At 47.4% G+C, this 17,618-nt stretch overlaps 1 long non-coding RNA gene across 1 annotated transcript; it reads left to right on the forward strand.

Moving 5' to 3' along the window:
* The first annotated feature begins 9,919 nt into the window (after positions 1 to 9,919).
* On the forward strand, positions 9,920 to 12,122 carry LOC134732318 (uncharacterized). The gene is made up of 3 exons (XR_010115354.1): positions 9,920 to 10,000; positions 11,686 to 11,717; positions 12,054 to 12,122. It is a non-coding gene; the product is annotated as an uncharacterized lncRNA (long non-coding RNA).
* The last annotated feature ends 5,496 nt before the right edge of the window (positions 12,123 to 17,618 follow it).

A 17,618-nucleotide genomic window follows, 5' to 3' on the forward strand; every position in this document is an offset into this window, starting at 1 on the left:
TGATCCAATTTCTCTGCATCCTCACCAGCATTTGGCGTTGCCACTATTTTTAATTTCTGATAGGTGTTCGTGGTATCTCACTGTGGTGCTAATTTGCATTCCCCCCATGGCTCGTGGTGTTGGACAGCTTTTCATGTGCTCACTTGCCATCTGTATATTCTCTTTGGTGAAATGTCACCATTGAATTTGAAGCGAGTTTCTTGTAAACAGTGTATGGTTAGGTTATTTTTCAAAAAATAGACTGCCAACCTCTTGCTTTTTACTTGGTGTATTTCATTTACCTTTAAAGTAAATTATCAGTATGTTAGGACTTAGGTCTGCCATTTAAGGATTTGTTTCCTCTGTGTATGTTTTCTTGCTTTTCTGAGGAGTCCTTGAACATTAGGATTGAGGTTCCATCTTGGCTGATTTATAGTGATCTAGAGGGCGTTTCTTTGTATCACTTCCCTAGTGGTCGCTCTGGATATTACAAGGTACACAGGTAACATTTTACCACCGGCAGTGAATGTGGAAGCCTTACTTCCATATAGGTTCTTTAACCTGTCCCCCTTTTATTTTCATTTTATGTTATTTTTGAGACAAGGTCTCATTTTGTTGCCCAGGCTGGAGTGCAGTGGCACAATCACGGCTCACCGCAGCCTCAACCTCCTGGGCTCAAGTGATCCTCCTGCCTCAGCTGCCTGTGTAACCAGGACTACAGGCACATGTCACCACACCTGGCCTATTTATTTATTTATTTATTTGTTTGTTTGTTTATTGTAGAGATGGGGTCTCACTATGTTGCCTAGGCTGGTCTTGAACACCTGGGCTCAAAGGATCCTCACGCTTCAGCCTCCTAAAGTGCTGGGATTACAGGCGTGAGCCACTGCACCCCCCACCGCACCCTTTTAAATATCATTGTCTTGAGTATCAGACGGTGTTAGAATTTTTGCTTCAATCATCAAATTTGATTTATAAAGCTCATGAGAAGGGTCATCTATTGCAGATTCCCATACACTTGTTCTTTCCATTATTTATTCCTTCTTAATGCTCCAAGATTCCATTTTATTTTAATTTATTTTATTTATTATTATTATTATTTGAAATAGAGTCTCTCTCTGTCGCCCAGGCTGGAGTACAGCGGCGTGATCTCGGCTCACTGCAGCCTCCGCCTCCCAGGTTCCAGCACTTCTCCTGCCTCAGCCTCCCGAGTAGCTGGCATTACAGGCATGTGCCACCATGCCGGGCTAATTTTTGTATTTTTAGTAGAGACAGGGTTTCACCATGTTGGCCAGGCTGGTCTTGAACTCCTGACTTCAGGTGATCCAGCCACCTCAGCATCCCAAAGTGCTAGGATTACAGGCATGAGCCACCACACCCAGCCCATTTTATTTTAGAGATCATTTTCTTTCTGTTTGAAAAACTTCCTTTAGCTGTTCTTTAAGGGCAGGTCTGCTAGCAACAAATTTGTTCAGAAAAAAAATAGATTTTCTATTTTTTCATTTGTTTCAAGAGAACTTGTAATTGCCACTGAAATATTTTTAAGCCACTTTAAAATCTGAGAATGTCTTTATTTCCCCTTCATTCCTGAGGGATGGTTTTGCCAGACATGATTTGCTGTTGGCAATTCTTTCTTTGCAGCACTTGCAAACTGCCACCTTCACCTGGCCTCCGTGGTTTCTGATGAGGAATCTATCGTTTGAGTTGGTATTCCTCTACAGGGAATGTATCATTTTGTTCTGGCAGCTTTCAAGATATTTTTTTTCTTTAGTTTTCAGAAGTTTAATTACCAGGTGTCTCAGCATGGATTTCTTTGGGTAACTATTTGGGATTTGCTCAGCTTCTTGAATGTGTAGATTTGTCATTTGGCAAATTTGGGAAGTTTTAAGCCACTCATTCTTTTAATAATACTCTTTCAGCCTCTTTTTTTTTTTTTTTTTTTTTTTTTTTGAGTCAGATTCTCTCTGTCGCCCATGCTGGAGTACAATGGCGCCATCTCAGCTCACTGCAAGCTCTGCCTCCTGGTTTCAAGTGAGTCTCCTGCCTTAGCCTCCGAGTAGCTGGGATTACAGGTGCCCGCCACCTCGCCTGGCTAATTTTTGTATTTTTAGTAGAGACGGGGTTTCATCATGTTGGCCAGGCTGGTCTAGAACTCCTGACCTCAGGTGATCCACCCACCTCAGCCTCCCAAAGTGCTGGGATTACAAATGTGAGCCACCACGCCCGGCCTCAGCCTCTTTCTTTTTCTCCTCTATTTCTGGATAACTCCAATAATATGTATGTTGGATCTTTTGTTCTATCGTTCCATAGATGGCTGAGGTACTGTTCTTTTTCCCCCCACACCAGTATACTTTCTGTTGTTCAGTCTGGGTAAATTCTATCTATCTGTTCTGAAGTTCGCCGATTCTGTCCTCCGTGATCCTATTCTACCATGGAGACTGTTAATTTCTGTTATTGTATTTTCCAGTGCTGTAATTTATATCCTGTTCTTGTTGATAACTATTTGCTGAGATTTTCTATTTTTTCATGTTTCAAGATAACTTAGAATTGCTTGCTGAAGCATTTTTATGCTGCTCTGAAGTCCTGGCCAGATTTTCCCTACATCTGATTTATCCCGGCATTGGCACTGGTTGGTTGTCTTTTCTCATTCAACCTGTGGCCTTCTCAGGCCTTGGTATGATGGGCGAGTTTTTTTTTTATTGTGTCCTGGACATTTAAGCCGTTACATGAGGAGGCTCTGGGCTCTCGTCAAATCTTTTGGCCAGCACAGTGGCTCACACTTGTAATCTGTGCACTTTGGGAGGCTGAGGCAGAAGGATCGCTTGAGTCCAGGAGTTCAAGACTAGTCTGGGCAACATAGTGAGACACCCATCTCTACAAAAAATTTAAAAAATTAGCCAGGCGTGGTGGCATATATTTGTAGTCCCAGCTACTCAGGAGGCTGAGGTGGGAGGATCACTTGAGCCTGGGAGGTCAAGGCTGCAGTGAGCTGTGATCGTGCCACTGCACTCCAGCCGGGGCCACAGAGCAAGACCCTGTCTCTAAAATAATAATAATAAATAAAATAAAATAAATCTTTTATGTTAGTAGGCAGCCACTCTGCTTAGGTTTAGCATGCGGGTCCTGCCCTACTGTTACGGGCTGTGGTTTCCATGACAACCTAATTAGCAGAAGCTTTTCGGTGTTAGTTTGGTCGGGCGTGGTTAATCTGGTGCCATTGGGGCTGCTACTGGTTCCTGCTGGTTCTGCTTAAGGTGGCAGAAGGAGTGTCTGTGGGTCAGGCCATCTGGTGCTTCTAGGTGGGTGAAGGGAGCCGCAGCCCACAGGGACAAAGAAGACAAAGGTTCCTCCTGCAGGTGACCCCTGCCCCGTCGTCTCTTGGTGGGGGAGGGGAGGTTTCTCTGGCCAAGTCTCAGTAGCGGGGTGACGGGGCCCCTGCTTGTTCCCTTCCTGGTGCCACTAGCTTACCACATGTTGTGAGCGGGACTCCCATTTCATCTGGGGACAGAGAGGACCCTGTCTGGCTTGTCTGGTTTTGCTGGGCCTGGGTTCCTTTCCTCCACGAGGCGGAGGGCCGTGGCACCCCGCCTCACTGGGGCTTCTCCAGTCTGGGGGCTCTCACCTGCCGACTGTCTCCAGCCACCTCTGTGTTCTCCTTGGGTTGTCTCTTGTGTGATTTCCAGGGCTTATGGTTGTGCTTTGACGGGGGAGGAGCAGGAGGAAATGAGCCTAGATCATCTTGTCTGGAATGCAAGTTCTGTTTTATTTTTTAAGAGGGGCCATATGGGAATAAGTTTGTAAACCAGTGGGAAGGACCTGGTGGCAGGAAGGCTGAAGATGCAGCCAGAGAGGAGAAACTGCGGACATAATGCTCTCCCGGGGCCAGAGGTGGGCTCATTGCTCCGTCACCAGCACCTCCTACGGTGCCTGCGGGAGCTGCATACGTGGTTCCGGAGTGGAACTGACCCTGAGCTTGCGGGCAGAGATTCCTCTTGTGAGGGCATAGGAGGGAAGGAGAGTGAGTTGGATGATGGTTGGGGGGATGAGGATGGATTAGGTCTCCTGATGGCTGATACATCCTGATGCTGACAAAGGCATGAAAAGTGAGGGGTGCTGGGCGTGGGGAACTCTGTGAATATAGGGGTTAAATGACAGAGTGAATCCAGGCACAGAATGGTGCCTATACCCACCCCAACGTTATTGCATGGAAGCTGACATCACCTGCACCTGCCAGGCTGACATCAGCGCTCCCCAGCCCCAGGGCCTCCTGTAATCAAGGCCTTAGGAATGGAGCCTGAGAAGCAGGAGGAGAAATCAATTTCTCTTCTCGCCAAAAGCTGCTCATTCAAAACACCCCAAAGAGACATCAGGTGGGAGGCACCTGCACTGAGGCTCCTGGAAGCTACTGCAGCAGGACGTGGGATCAAGGCCTGGCTCCATTTGCCCCTTGCTGGTACAGCCATTTCATGGGTGGGAAGGGTGGAGACCAGGTGTGCTGGCCAGGGATTCCGGGGCATGGGGTGCAGGGGCCCCTGCGATTCCTCATGTGGGTGTCAGAAGTGGAAGAGAACGTCATAGCAGGCCAAGTGGGGTCCAACCCTTTCCAAGGTCTGGATCAGCTGCGCTGTGCCCCCAGAGGCCTCTGCCTGCCCTCTGCTCCACACCTACTCCTCCAGGCCCTGATCTTCCTGCTGGACTGTGCCTGGGAACATGTCCTTCTCTCTATTGTATGGGTGTGTGTGTGAGAGAAAGATGCACATATTTGGGTATATACATGATGTGTGAGGCATGTATATGTGTGTATCATGTTTAATTTTCTCAATATTCAAAAACCCCACAAATAGGCCGGGCGCGGTGGCTCACGCTTGTAATCCCAGCACTTTGGGAGGCCGAGGCGGGCGGATCACGAGGTCAGGAGATCGAGACCATGGTGAAACCCCGTCTCTACTAAAAATACAAAAAATTAGCCGGGCGTGGTGGCGGGCGCCTGTAGTCCCAGCTACTCGGAGAGGCTGAGGCAGGAGAATGGCATGAACCCGGGAGGCAGAGTTTGCAGTGAGCCGAGATTGTGCCACTGCACTCCAGCCTGGGTGACAGAGCAAGACTCCGTCTCAAAAAAAAAAAAAAAAAACCCCACAAATTTGATAAAAAACAGATAAACAACAGAAAAATAGGCATAAATATAAACAAGTAATTCGTAGAAAAGGAAATTCACATAGTCACTTGGACTTAAAACATATGCAAACCCTAGTAAAATATAACATTATTTAAAGATACAGATAGGATGACCAACATTGGTTCTAGTGAGCAAACATGAAACAATGTTTAGCCTCATCAAAAGGAAAATGCAAATTAAGGCCATGAAGTGATACATTGTTCGCCCTTTAGGTTGCTAAAATTTAATAAAAGCTCTAAGATTCACTGAGGCAAAAAACCTGGGGGAAATAGCTATGGACATGCTTGGTGGAAATGCAAATGCAATTACTTCCTGGGAAAGTACTCTGGCAATATCTACTAAAATGAAAATAATACACATAGGCTTTGACCCAGTGATTCCACTCTGGGGAAACTCTTCTTTAGAAACAAAAACAACGGGGTATGAAAATAGATGTAAAAGAATTGCTTTTCCAGCTGGGAGCGGTGGCTCACGCCTGTAATCCCAGCATTTTGGGAGGCTAAGGCAGGCGGATCATCTGAGGTCAGGAGTTCGAGACCAGCTAGGCCAACATGGTGAAACCCTGTCTCTACTAAAAATACAAAAATTAGCTGGGCCTGGTGGCACGCACCTGTTATCCCAGCTACTCGGGAGCCTAAGGCAGGAGAATCACTTGAGCCCAGGGGGCGGAGGTTACAGTGAGCGATACTGCCCCACTGCACTCCAGCCTGGGCAACAGAGTGAGACTCCATCTCAAAAAAAAAAAAAAAAAAAAAGAAAGAATGCTTTTTCGGCACTGTCTATGGTGGGTGAAACCAAAGCAAAACAAAAAATAAAGAAATTGGAAGTAATTTCTGAATGCACATCTTTGTAAGTACATAATTGTAGCATATTTAGGCCGGCCACAGTGGCTCACACCTGTAATCCCAGCACTTTGGGAGGCCAAGGCAGAATGATTACTTGAGCCCAGGAGTTCAAGACAAGTTTGGGCAACATAGTGAGATCCCATCTCTACAAATAATTTTAAAAATTAGCCAGCCATTGACTAGGCATGGTGGCTCACGTCTGTAATCCCAGCAGTTTGGGAGGCCAAGGCAGGTAATCACCTGAGGCCAGGAGTTCGAGACTAGCCTGGCCAAGATGGTGAAACCCCTTCTCTACTAAAAATACAAAAATCAGCTGGTCATGGTGGCCTGTGCCTGTAATCCTAGCTACTCAGGATACTGAGGCAGGAGAATTGCTTGAACTAGGGAGGTGGAGGTTGAGCCAAGATTGTGCCACTGCTCTGCAGCCTGGGTGATAGAGCAAGACTTTGTCTAAAAAAACCCAAAAACGTTAGCCAGGCATGGTGACATATGCCTGTGATACCAGCTACTAGGGAGGCTAAGGCAGGAGGATTGCCTGAGCCTAGTAGGTTGAGGATGCAGTGAGCTGTGATAGCGCTGCTGCGCCCTAGCCTGGGCGACAGAGCAAAATGCTCTCAACCACCCACAGCCCCGGCTCCCCTACACACACAAATTGTAGCAAATTCACACATGGCAGCCTTGAAATGGAATGAGTTAAATCTAGGCCAATTACCATGAAAGGGGATGTCCATCAAATATTTGATAAAGAGGGGGGAATACCAAATAGACACTGTATGGTATGATCTCCATTTTTTAATATGAAGCAATAAATAGCCCTGCTACCCTCCACCAGTGGGGTATGAATAGGAGGAATCCACGGACCAGTCCCAAACTGGCTGCTGACCCTGAATGCCTTGGAGAAGTGAGATTGGAGGGAAGGTGGGAAAATGGTGAACTTTTCTTCGTTTATCTTTGCATGGTTTCACTTGCCAAAGCAGGGAGGTGTTACTTTTTTTTTTTTTTTTTGAGATGGAGTCTTGAGCTCTGTCACCCAGGCTGGAGTGCAGTGGCATGATCTAGACTTACTGCAACCTCCGCCTCCCGGGTTTAAGTGATTCTTGTGTCTCGGCCTCACTAGTAGCTGAGATTACAGGCTAGTAGAGATGGGGATTCACCATGTTGGCCAGGCTGGTCTTGAACTCCTGACCTCAGGTGATCCGCCTGCCTCAGCCTCCCAAAGTGCTGGGATTACAGGTGTGAGCCACCACACCAGGCTCTGATGTATAATTGAGATAACAAAAACTCACAAATTTAAAAGGTATACTTTGATAAGTTTTGACATGTATACACCCATCAAACTATTACCCCAATCAGATAGTAAACCCATCCATCGCTCCCCAGATTTCTTCTCCCTCCATCCCTCCCTGCTTCCCTGCTCCCCAGTCTTGACCCCTGGCAACCACACTCTGCTTCCCGTCAGCATAGATTCTTTACATTTTGTAGAGTTTTGTATAAATGGAATCATACAGTATGTACTCTTTTTCATCTGGCCTCCTTCACTTGGATAATTATACTGAGATTCATTCATGCTGTTAGCTTTATGAATAGATCACTTATTTTTATTGTACAGTAGTGTTCAATTGTATGCAAATAACACAATTTGTTAATCCATTTATGTGTTGATGAGTTGTTTCCAGTCTTCGGCTATTACAAATAAAACTGCTATGAACACTTGTGTACCAGTCTTTGTGTGAACTTTCATTTCATACATTCAGGCATTCATACATTTCATTTCCTACATTTCATACATTCATGAAATGTATACTTTCATTTAAATACCTAGGGATGAAATGGCTGGGCCACACGATAGGTGTATCTTTGACTTTTTAAGAAACCACCAATCTTTTCCAAATTCATTGTATCATTTTGCATTCCCAGCAGCAGTACATGAGAATTCTATTTCGGCCACATCCTCACCAAACATTTGGTTTCATCAATCTTTTTACTTTAGACATCTTACTTGGTGGGTAGTGGTATCATGTTGTGGTTTTAATCTGCATCTCTCTAATAACTAATGATATTCAACATCTTTTTATATTCAACATCTTTTTATCTTTTTATTTGCCATATACATGTATATATATATGTATATATATGACTTCTTTGATGAAGTGTCTATTCAAAGGTTGTGCCTAGTTTTTTTTTTTTTTTGGCAGGCGGGGGGTTGTTTGTTTTCTTATGATTGAGTTGTGAGAGTTCTTTTTATATTCTTTATATGTGTCCTTCATTGGATGAATTATTTACAAATATTTTCTCCTAGTTTATGTCTTTCCATTCTCTTAACAGTGTCTTTCGTAGAGCAGAAGTTTTAATTTTTTCTTTTTTAAACTAAAATAGCTTTATTGGGATATACGTCATATACTACACAATTCACCCATTTACGTGTACAACTCAAAGATTTTCAATATCCAGTTGACCCTTGAACAATATGGATTTTAACAACATGAGTCCACTTATACACAGATTTCCTTCTACCTCTGCTCCCCGTGAGACAGGAAGATCAACCCCTCCTCCTCCTCCTCCTCCTCCTCCTCCATGTGAAGACCACGAGGCTGAAGACCTTTAGGATGATCTGCTTCCACTTAATGAACAGTAAATATGCTTTCTCTTCCTTATGATTTTCTTAATAACATTTTCTTTCCTCTAGCTTATAATAAGAATCCAGTATATAATACGTATAACACACAAAATATGTGTGAATCAACTGTTTGTGTTATCTTAAGGCTTTTGAACAACAGTAGGCTCTTAGTAGTTAAGTTCTGGGGGAGTCAAAAGTTATACGTGGATTTTTGACTGCAGGGAGTTGGTGCCTCTAACCCCTGAGTTGTTCAAGGGTCAACTTGTATTAACAGATATGCACAAACATCACCACAGTCAACATTAGAACATCTTCATCACCCCCACAAATCATCCTATATCCATTAGCAGTCCTGCCCCGTTTTCTCCTACCCCCACTCCCACCCCCAGCCCTAGGTAACCCCTAATGAATATTTTTAATTTTGATAGCTCCATGTATTAGGCAGTCTTGCATTGCTATAAAGAAGAGGTGGGGTAATTTATAAAGGAAAGAGGTTTAAGGCTTACAGTTCTGAAGGCTGTACAAGCATGGTGCCGACATCGCTTGGATTCTGGGGAGGCCTCATGGCTGCCGGTGAAGCGGCAGCAGGTGTGTCCTGTGGCGAGATCAGGAGCAAGAGAGAGTGGGAGGGGGGTGGTACTCTCTTTTCAACAACCAGATCTCCCGAGAACTCTCTCACTATCAAACAGCGGCAAGGAGATGGCGCTAAACCATTCATGAGAAATCCATCCCCATGACCCAGTTAGCTCCCACCAGGCCCCACGTCCAACACTGGGGATTACATTTCAACAGGAGATACGGCAGGGGCATGTGTTCAAACCATATCACCCCAAGTTTTTCTTTTACGGATCTCACATTTGGTGTTGTTTCTAAGACATCTTTGCCAAACTCAAGGTCAGAACATTTCTCTTATATTTTTCCCCCAGAAGTTTTGTAGGTTTCGAATTTACATATTATAGGTCAATGATCCCTTTTGAATTAATTTTTGGGTGAGATGCGTGGCATGGATTAAAGTTCTCTTTTTGCCCTTGAATATCCACATGCCCCGTTGGATGAAGAAGTTATCCTTTCTCCACTGAATTGCTCTTGTACCTTGATCTGATTGGGCTCTGTGTCCCCACCAAATCTCATCTTGAATTGTACTCCCATAATTCCTATGTGTTGTGGCAGACCCGGTGGGAGATAATTGAATCATGGGGGCGGCTTCCGCCATACTGTTCTCGTGGTAGAGAATAAGTCTCACGAGATCTGATGGTTTTATCAGGGGTTTCCACTTCTGCGTCTTCCTCATTCTCTGTTTGCCTGCTGACATCCATGTAAGACGCGACTCCTTCCTCCTTGCCTTTCGCCATGATTGTGAGGCTCCCCCAGCCACGTGGAACTGTAAGTCCAATTAAACCCCTTTGATTTGTAGATTGCCCAGTCTCAGGTATATCTTTATCAGCAGCATGAAAATGAACTCATACATACTGTTATCAAAAAGAATCAGTTTTTCACGTATGTACAAATCTGTTCTGTTCCACCAGCCTATTTGGCCATCTTTGTGCTAATACCCCACAGCCTTGAGTACTGTAGCCTTCTAATAAGTCTTGATATTGGATAGTTTAGCTCTCCAACTATGTGCTTCTTTTTCAAAGTTATTTTGGCTGGTTTAGGTCTTTTTATACTTTTATATGAATTGTAGAATCAGCTTCTAAATTTCTACCAAAAGGAAAAAAATCCTGCTGGGGCTCATGCCTGTAATCTCAGCACTTTGGGAGGCTGAGGAGGGTGGGTCGCTTGAGCCCAAGAGTTCAAGACCAGCCCAAGCAACATAGCAAAATCCCAGCTCCACAAAAAAAAAAAAAAAAAAAAAAAATTAGCTGGGCTTGGTGGCATGTGCCTGTACTCCCAGCTAGCCAGGAGGCTGAGGTAGGAGGATCACCTGAGTCTGGAAGGTTGCGGCTATAGTGAGCTGTGATCACATCACTGCACTCCAGGTTGGATGACCCTGTTTTTTTTAATTAAAAAAAAAAAAGCCTGCTGGGATTTTTTGAATCAATAAGTAAATTTAGGGGGAGGTAATATCGTAAAAATATTGAATCTTCTAAGCTGTGAACAGGACACCTGTTTCCATTTATTTAGATCTTTAATTTCTATAAGCAATGGTTTGTAGTTTCCCATGAACAAATCTTAGTTCCCTTGTGCCAGATCCATCTTTGAGTGTTTCATATTTTTGGTGCTATTATACATGATATTTTTAAACATTTCAAATTTCTAATTGTTGCTAGTATCTAGAATACAACTTTTTAATTACTTTATTTATTTATTTTTTTTGAGATAGAGTCTCGCTCTGTCACCCAGGCTGGAGCGCAGTGGTGCAACCTCGGCTCACTGCAAGCTCCGCCTCCCGGGTTCATGCCATTCTCCTGCCTCAGCCTCCCGAGTAGCTGGGACTACAGGCGCCCACCACGCCCGGCTAATTTTTTGTATTTTTAGTAGAGACGGGATTTCACCGTGTTAGCCAGGATGGTCTCGATCTCCTGACCTCATTATTCGCCCGCCTCGGCTACCCAAAATGCTGGGATTACAGGCATGAGCCACCGCGCCTGGCCTAGAATACAATTAATTTTTACATATTGATATTTGTTTATTTATTTGAGACAGAGTCTCACTGTGCAGTGGCGTTATCTCGGCTCACTGCAGTCTTCACCTCCTGGATTCAAACGATTCTCATGCCTCAGCCTCCTGAGTAGCTGGGATTACAGATGTGCACCACCATGGCCTGGCTAATTTTTATGTTTTTAGTAGAGACAGCGTTTTGCCATGTTGGCCAGGCTGCTCTCAAACTCCTGACCTCAAGTGATCTGCCCACCTTGGCCTCCCAAAGTGCTGGGATTACAGGCATGAGCCACTGCGCCCGGCCATATTGATATTTATCCTGAAAACTTGCTAAACTCACTTGCTAGTTCTAGCAGTTTCTTTGTAGGTTCTGTTTCATTTTCAACATAAATGATATTGTCCACAGATAAGGACCAGTTTACTTTTTCCTTTCCAATTGAGATGCTTTTTTTTCTTCCTTTTCTCAGGCTAGAACCCCCAGTTCCATGTTCAACAGAAGGTGAGAGCAGATATTCTTGTATTGGTTCTAATCTTTGGGGGACAGTATTTAGTTTTTCACCATTTATTGTGATGTTTACTGTGCATTTTTCTCATATGCCCTTTATCAAATTGAGAAAGTTCTCTTCTCTTCCTAGTTTGCTGAGAGTTTATTTTTGTCATGAATGGATGTTAGATTTTGTCAAGTGCTTATTTCTGGCCGGGCACGGTGGCTCATGCCTGTAATCTCAGCACTTTGGGAGGCCAAGGCAGGTGGATCACCTGAGGTTGGGAGTTCAAGACCAGCCTGGCTAACATCGTGAAACCCCATCTCTACTAAAAATACAAAATTAACCAGGTGTGGTGGTGCGCACCTGTAATCCCAGCTACTCAGGAGGCCGAGGCAGGAGAATCGCTTGAACCCAGGAGGCGGAGGTTGCAGTGAGTGGCGGTCGTGTCATTGCACTCCAGCCTGGGCGACAGAGTGAGACTCTATCTCAAAACATAAAATAAAAATAAAATAAATAAAATAAAATCAAAGTAATGCGTGCATACAGATTTTCTAAAATAGTGCAATAGCTTCCTTGGCTTCCTTTTCCCTCTTCTGAACCTGTTCTCCAGAAACAGCTGCTCTTCAGGGCCCTCAGCTCTTCCTGGCCTTAGCTCTGGCCATTGCCTCCACATCTTCAGATGGCAAACGCATGCAATCCAATCCCCCGTTTGATGGATATTGACCGAGGGCCTCCTGTGTGTCAGGCACTGTCCCAGGCCCTTGTGAAACTCCAGAAACAAAACAGGCAAAGATCCCTCCCCTCCAGGAGCTGATACAGGGGACTGACCTCATCCTGAGGCAAACATAATTCCCGCAGGGGCAGATGGACAACGACTGATAAACGCTATAAACCCGTGACTGGGGTGCACCTGAAAATGCAGGAAGTGCTTTGGAAAAAAATAGCACAGGGTAAGGGGGGAACCAGGAGTGCCAGGAAGAGGGGTACGAGCTAAAGTAGGCTGGCCAGGGAACACTGAGCTGAGGAGACGTTTAAGCCAAGGCTTACAGGAGAGGAGGGGCTAGCTACGTGGAGGTGTGGGGGGACAGGAGCAGGTGTTCCAAGCAGAGGCCTCAAGGCAGGAGTGTGCCTGTGCGTTCAGGAATAGCAAGGAGGCTGGTGGGCTGGAGGGGACCCTGGAATCAGAGATGAGGAGGAATGAGGAGAGGTGCCTTATCACTTAGGGTCTTGGAGGCAATTGTAAGGACTTCAGTTTTTTTTTTTCTTTTTTGGTTTTGTTTTGTTTTGTTTTTTATCAGAGAAAAATGAGGAGCACTTGCTAGATTCTGAGCAGAGGAGTGGCATGTGCTGACTTGGGCTTTTAGAGGACTGCTCTGGCTCCTCTATTGAGGATCGTTCTGGGGCAGAAGTAGGGATGCTGGTTAGGAGGCCAGTGCATTAATCCAGGCGAGAGATGGCAGCTGCCTGGGACCAATGGAGGGGACTAAGAAGGGTGGGTTCTGGATCAGGGAGCAATACTGATGGTAGAGGCAACAGTACTTGGTGATAGATTGGATGTGAAGAGTAAAAGAGAGAATCAAAGACACTCCAAGTTTTATTTGCTGGAGCAACTGGAAGGACGGAGTTGACAAAAATTAGGGTGGGCAGCTGCGGAGGAAGGTCAGATGTCCAGTCTGCGGGGTGCGGAGGTGGGCGGCCCCTCGATGGTCTAGCTCGGATGTCGTCCATTTTAATTGGATGTAGTCCACTGGAGTTAGGAGCATGGTTTGGGCTAGAGGTGTGACCTTAAGAGCTGATGACAGGAAGATGCTATTTAATGCCATGGGACTGAGTGCAATCACCACTCATCTCTTATCTCTGCATCCGTGTGGGTGCGTTATCTCTTCCTGCTGTGATGGCTGAGCAGCAAACCCAGTCCCATCCTGCTCCTTCCAATACAGGAGGACCGTGACTTTTATTTATTGGTTTTATTTTTTTAACTTTTTTTTTTTCCCGAAACAGGGTGTCACTGTATTGCCCAGGGTGGAGTGCAGTGGTGCAATCACAGCTCACTACAGCCTCTACTGCTGGGGCTCAAATCGTCCTCCTGCCTCAGCCTCCCAAATAGCTGGGACCACAGGTGCACATCACCCTGCCTGGTTAATGTTTTTCTTTTTTGTAGAGGCGGGGTCGCACTTGGTTGCCCAGGCTGGTCTCAAACTCCTGAGCTCAAGTGATCCACCCACCTCGCTCTTCCAAAGTGCTGGGTTGCAGGCGTGAACCACCGCACCCAGCTGGGCGGCCCAGGACTTTTAGCTGCCGGTTGCTTCACGAAACTATGCTACACCCCCATCTCCGAAGCCACAGAAGACACTGTCCCAGCGTCTCTCAGCTGACTCTCCTCTGGGCTGTGAGGATACGAGGGTCCCTGCCCCACCCCTCGGGGCTTCCCTCGGCTCCACGCTCGCCCTCTGCAGCTCTGCTTCTCTAGCCTGCAGCTCTGCTTCTCTAGCCTGCAGCTCTGCTTCTCTAGCCTGCTGCGGAGACTGGGGCTGGAGGCTCCTCTGTGAACAGCTATCCTCCAGGCCTTTTTCACAGGCTGGTCCTAAAAGTGGGAGATTGAGGTGGTTACGTGACTATGACACGGCCCATGAAGATTCAGGCACAGCTGAATGGCACCGTGATCATGGCTGTGGGTTTTCTCTGGGTCTCAGCTTGCCCTCTCTGTTTGCACCGTCTGCCTCTGTCACAACGCAGGCCCTGCTGACTTCTCCGTGATAGGGAAATGACTGTGAGATGCCCTGTGAGGCCGATTCCGCTGTCAGCTCGACTGCATGATGCTTCAGTGAGCTCTGAGCCCGTCCCTCTTCTGCTGAAAGGGAAACCCTGGGGTCTGGCCTTTGGTTAGAATATTGGGATGCCCCAGCTGTGTCTGTGAGGGCATTTCCGGGGAATATTGCTGTGAGGGTTGGGAGACCAAGTGGCGAAGACCCACCCTCCATGTGCGTGGGCACACCCAGTGGCCGGGGTCCCAAATGGAACAAGAAGGCACAGAAAGCATGAATTCTGGCTCTGTCCCGAAGCCAGCTCACTTCTGTCCCGGACACCCGGACTCCAGGCTCTCCGGCTTTCGAACTCCAGGGCTCGCACTCCTGGCCTGCTGGGTTCTCAGGCCTTTGGCCTCCAACTGAGAGTGATGCCAGCGGCTTCCCTGGCCCTGAGGCCTTTGGACCAGGACTGAGTCACAGCCCGGGCTCCCTGGGTCTCCAGCTTGCAGGCAGCCTGTCACGGGACTTAGCCTCCATAATTGAGTGAGCCAATTCCCTTCCAAACTCCCTTCTCACCCCTCTCTCTCCCCGCTGTGGGTTCTGTCTTCCTGGAGAACTCTGACTGAAAGAACTCCTTTGTGGGAGAAGCCCCGGTCCTTTGGGAGCCCCTGCCCCTGCTCTAGCCTAGAGGTGGCTTGGAGCTGCTGCTCAGCGCGTGTCGAGGGCCAGGTTCCTTTCATGCCCTTCCTGAGGCAGAGCCAAAGATTCCCATGCCCCATTGCTGCTACTGCTGCTACCACTGTTCCTACGAGCGCGACTGCTGCTGCTACCGCCAGCTTCACCACCAGTTCTACTGTTACCACTATTACTATTAGTACTATTGTGACCAGCAGCATTCCTACCACTGTTACCACAAGTATTACTGCTACCACCAGCACCACCACCACAGCACTACTGCTACCACTATCACTACTATACTACTGCTACCACAGTTACTATGAGTACTTAGTGACCTCCGGCCCTGCTACCGCTACTACCACGATCACTGCACGTACTGCTGTTACCACCTGCACCACCAGTACCAGTGCTGCTGCTACCACTATTACTACGGGTACTACTGCTACCACAGCGCCACCAGTACTGCTTCTACCAGCACTGCTGTTCCTTCTTCTAAATTGAGGTGAAAGTCACATAACATAAAGTTAACCATTTGAAAGTGTACGACTCAGTGGCATTTAGATATTCACAATGTTGTAAAACCCCTATCTCTATTTTTGTTGTTGTCGTTGTTTTGATATTTTGAGATAGAGCCTCACTCTGTTGCCCAGGCTTGAGTGCAGTGGCGTCATCTCAGCTCATTGTAACCTCCACCTCCTGGGTTCAAGCGATTCTCCTGCCTCAGCCTCCCGCGTAGCTGGGATTACAGGCATGCGCCACATGCCTGGCTAATTTTTTGTATTTTTAGTAGAGATGGGGTTTCCCCATGCTGTCCAGGCTGGTCTCGAACTCCTGACCTCAGGTGATCCGCCTGCCTCAGCCTCCCAAGTGCTGGGATTACAGGCGTGAGCCACTGCGCCCGGCCCCCCTATCTCTGTTTAGTTCCAGAACATTTTCATCAACCCATGGAAATGGAAACCACACACCCTCTAAGCAGTCACTCCCCATTTCCCTGCTCCCCCAAGCTCCTGGCAGTGATGAGCCTGTTTCCTGTCCCTAGGGAGTGCCTGTTCTGGGCGTTTCATGGAACTGGAATCACACAGGCACGTGCCTTCCGTGTCTGGCTTCTGTCAGCACAGCGTCTTCCGCATTCATCCCTGCTGTGCATGCATCAGCATCGTGCTCCTTTTTGTGGCTGAATGCTGTCCCCTGCACAGATCGACCACATTTTGTTTGTCTGTTCATCCACGGATGGACACGCGTGGCTTCCACCCTTTCCGATTGTGGATAATGCTGCTGTGAGCACATGTGTTCCTGTATTCGTTTGGGTCCCTGTTTTCAATTCCTTAGGGTCTATACCCACAAGGGGAGTTGATGGGTCTATGGACGTTCTATAGTAGCTGTTGGAAGAAGCCCTGTTGCTTCTTGATGCTCCCTGCTGAGCACGTCCAAAGGAACTTTCCGGGAAGGATCTGTGGGAGCCGGACTTCCTGAGACCTGGCCTGTCCCCCACTCCATCACAGCTGGCCCAGAAGCTGCTCCTCTCTCTCCCTGCCAAAACCCAGCGGACTCTTCTATAAGAAAGAGGACACCCTTGCCAGGGGATGCTAGGATGCAAAGCACAGCTCTGCATCAGCATTCCTGGGTCCCGTCCTTGTCAAGATTCCCTTGCCCATAGCTAATAGGAAAGCAAACTGCACAGCACTGCTCAAGGGATAGTCATGTCCTGACCTCACTTTGTTTGCAGGACTGACCAAGTGCAAGTCCCTGTGGGATGGAGGAGGAAAGGGGGCTCAAGGAGGCAGAGCTCCTGCTCCAGGCTCAGAGGGAGTCAAGACAGAGCCTGGAGCCCTCACTCTGTGACCCCATGCCAGGGCTCCCTGCCCAAGGGTAAAGGACCTTGGATGAGGTCCAGGTTCATCAATCCCTGGCCAGTGTGACTCTGGGCAGGAGTCTTAGTCAGGGGGATTATGGGGACCAGGTTAGAGGAGGTACGGGCCTGGGCCAGCACAAGGGGAAAACCTAAGGGGCACAAGGGGCGGGGAGGGAGGTCAGGGAAGGCTCCCTGGAGGAGGAAGTTCTGGGGGCCAAGTCTTAAGAATGCAAAGCAGATAGTTAGGAGGAAAGGGGCTGATGGGAGGAGGGGGATTCCGGCAGTCATAAAGCTTGGATGCGGTGGGAGAGTGGGGGCAGTGATTAGAGATGAAACTGAGTGGACAGAAAGGGACCCTCCCAGGAAGGAGCTTGACCGCCAGTGCAAATATTTAGATTTTATCATGAAGGCCTTGGGAGGCCCTGGACAGCTCTGAGCAAGAGGAGAGGTGGGATGGGAAGTCTGATCCCATCTGGAAACCTTATTCTGGATGAGAGAGGGGTGAGCCGAGGGAGGGACCCCACCACCCAGACCTCTGTCTTGCAGGGCCGGGGTGACTGTCAACATGCCAACCCATGAAACAGGCGGGAGCCCACACTCAGGGACTCGGGCTTCCCTGGAAGCCTCACCCACTC

The sequence above is a fragment of the Symphalangus syndactylus genome, chromosome 14 (assembly GCF_028878055.3).
Source record: "Symphalangus syndactylus isolate Jambi chromosome 14, NHGRI_mSymSyn1-v2.1_pri, whole genome shotgun sequence".
In the NCBI taxonomy this organism is placed as follows: domain Eukaryota; kingdom Metazoa; phylum Chordata; class Mammalia; order Primates; family Hylobatidae; genus Symphalangus; species Symphalangus syndactylus.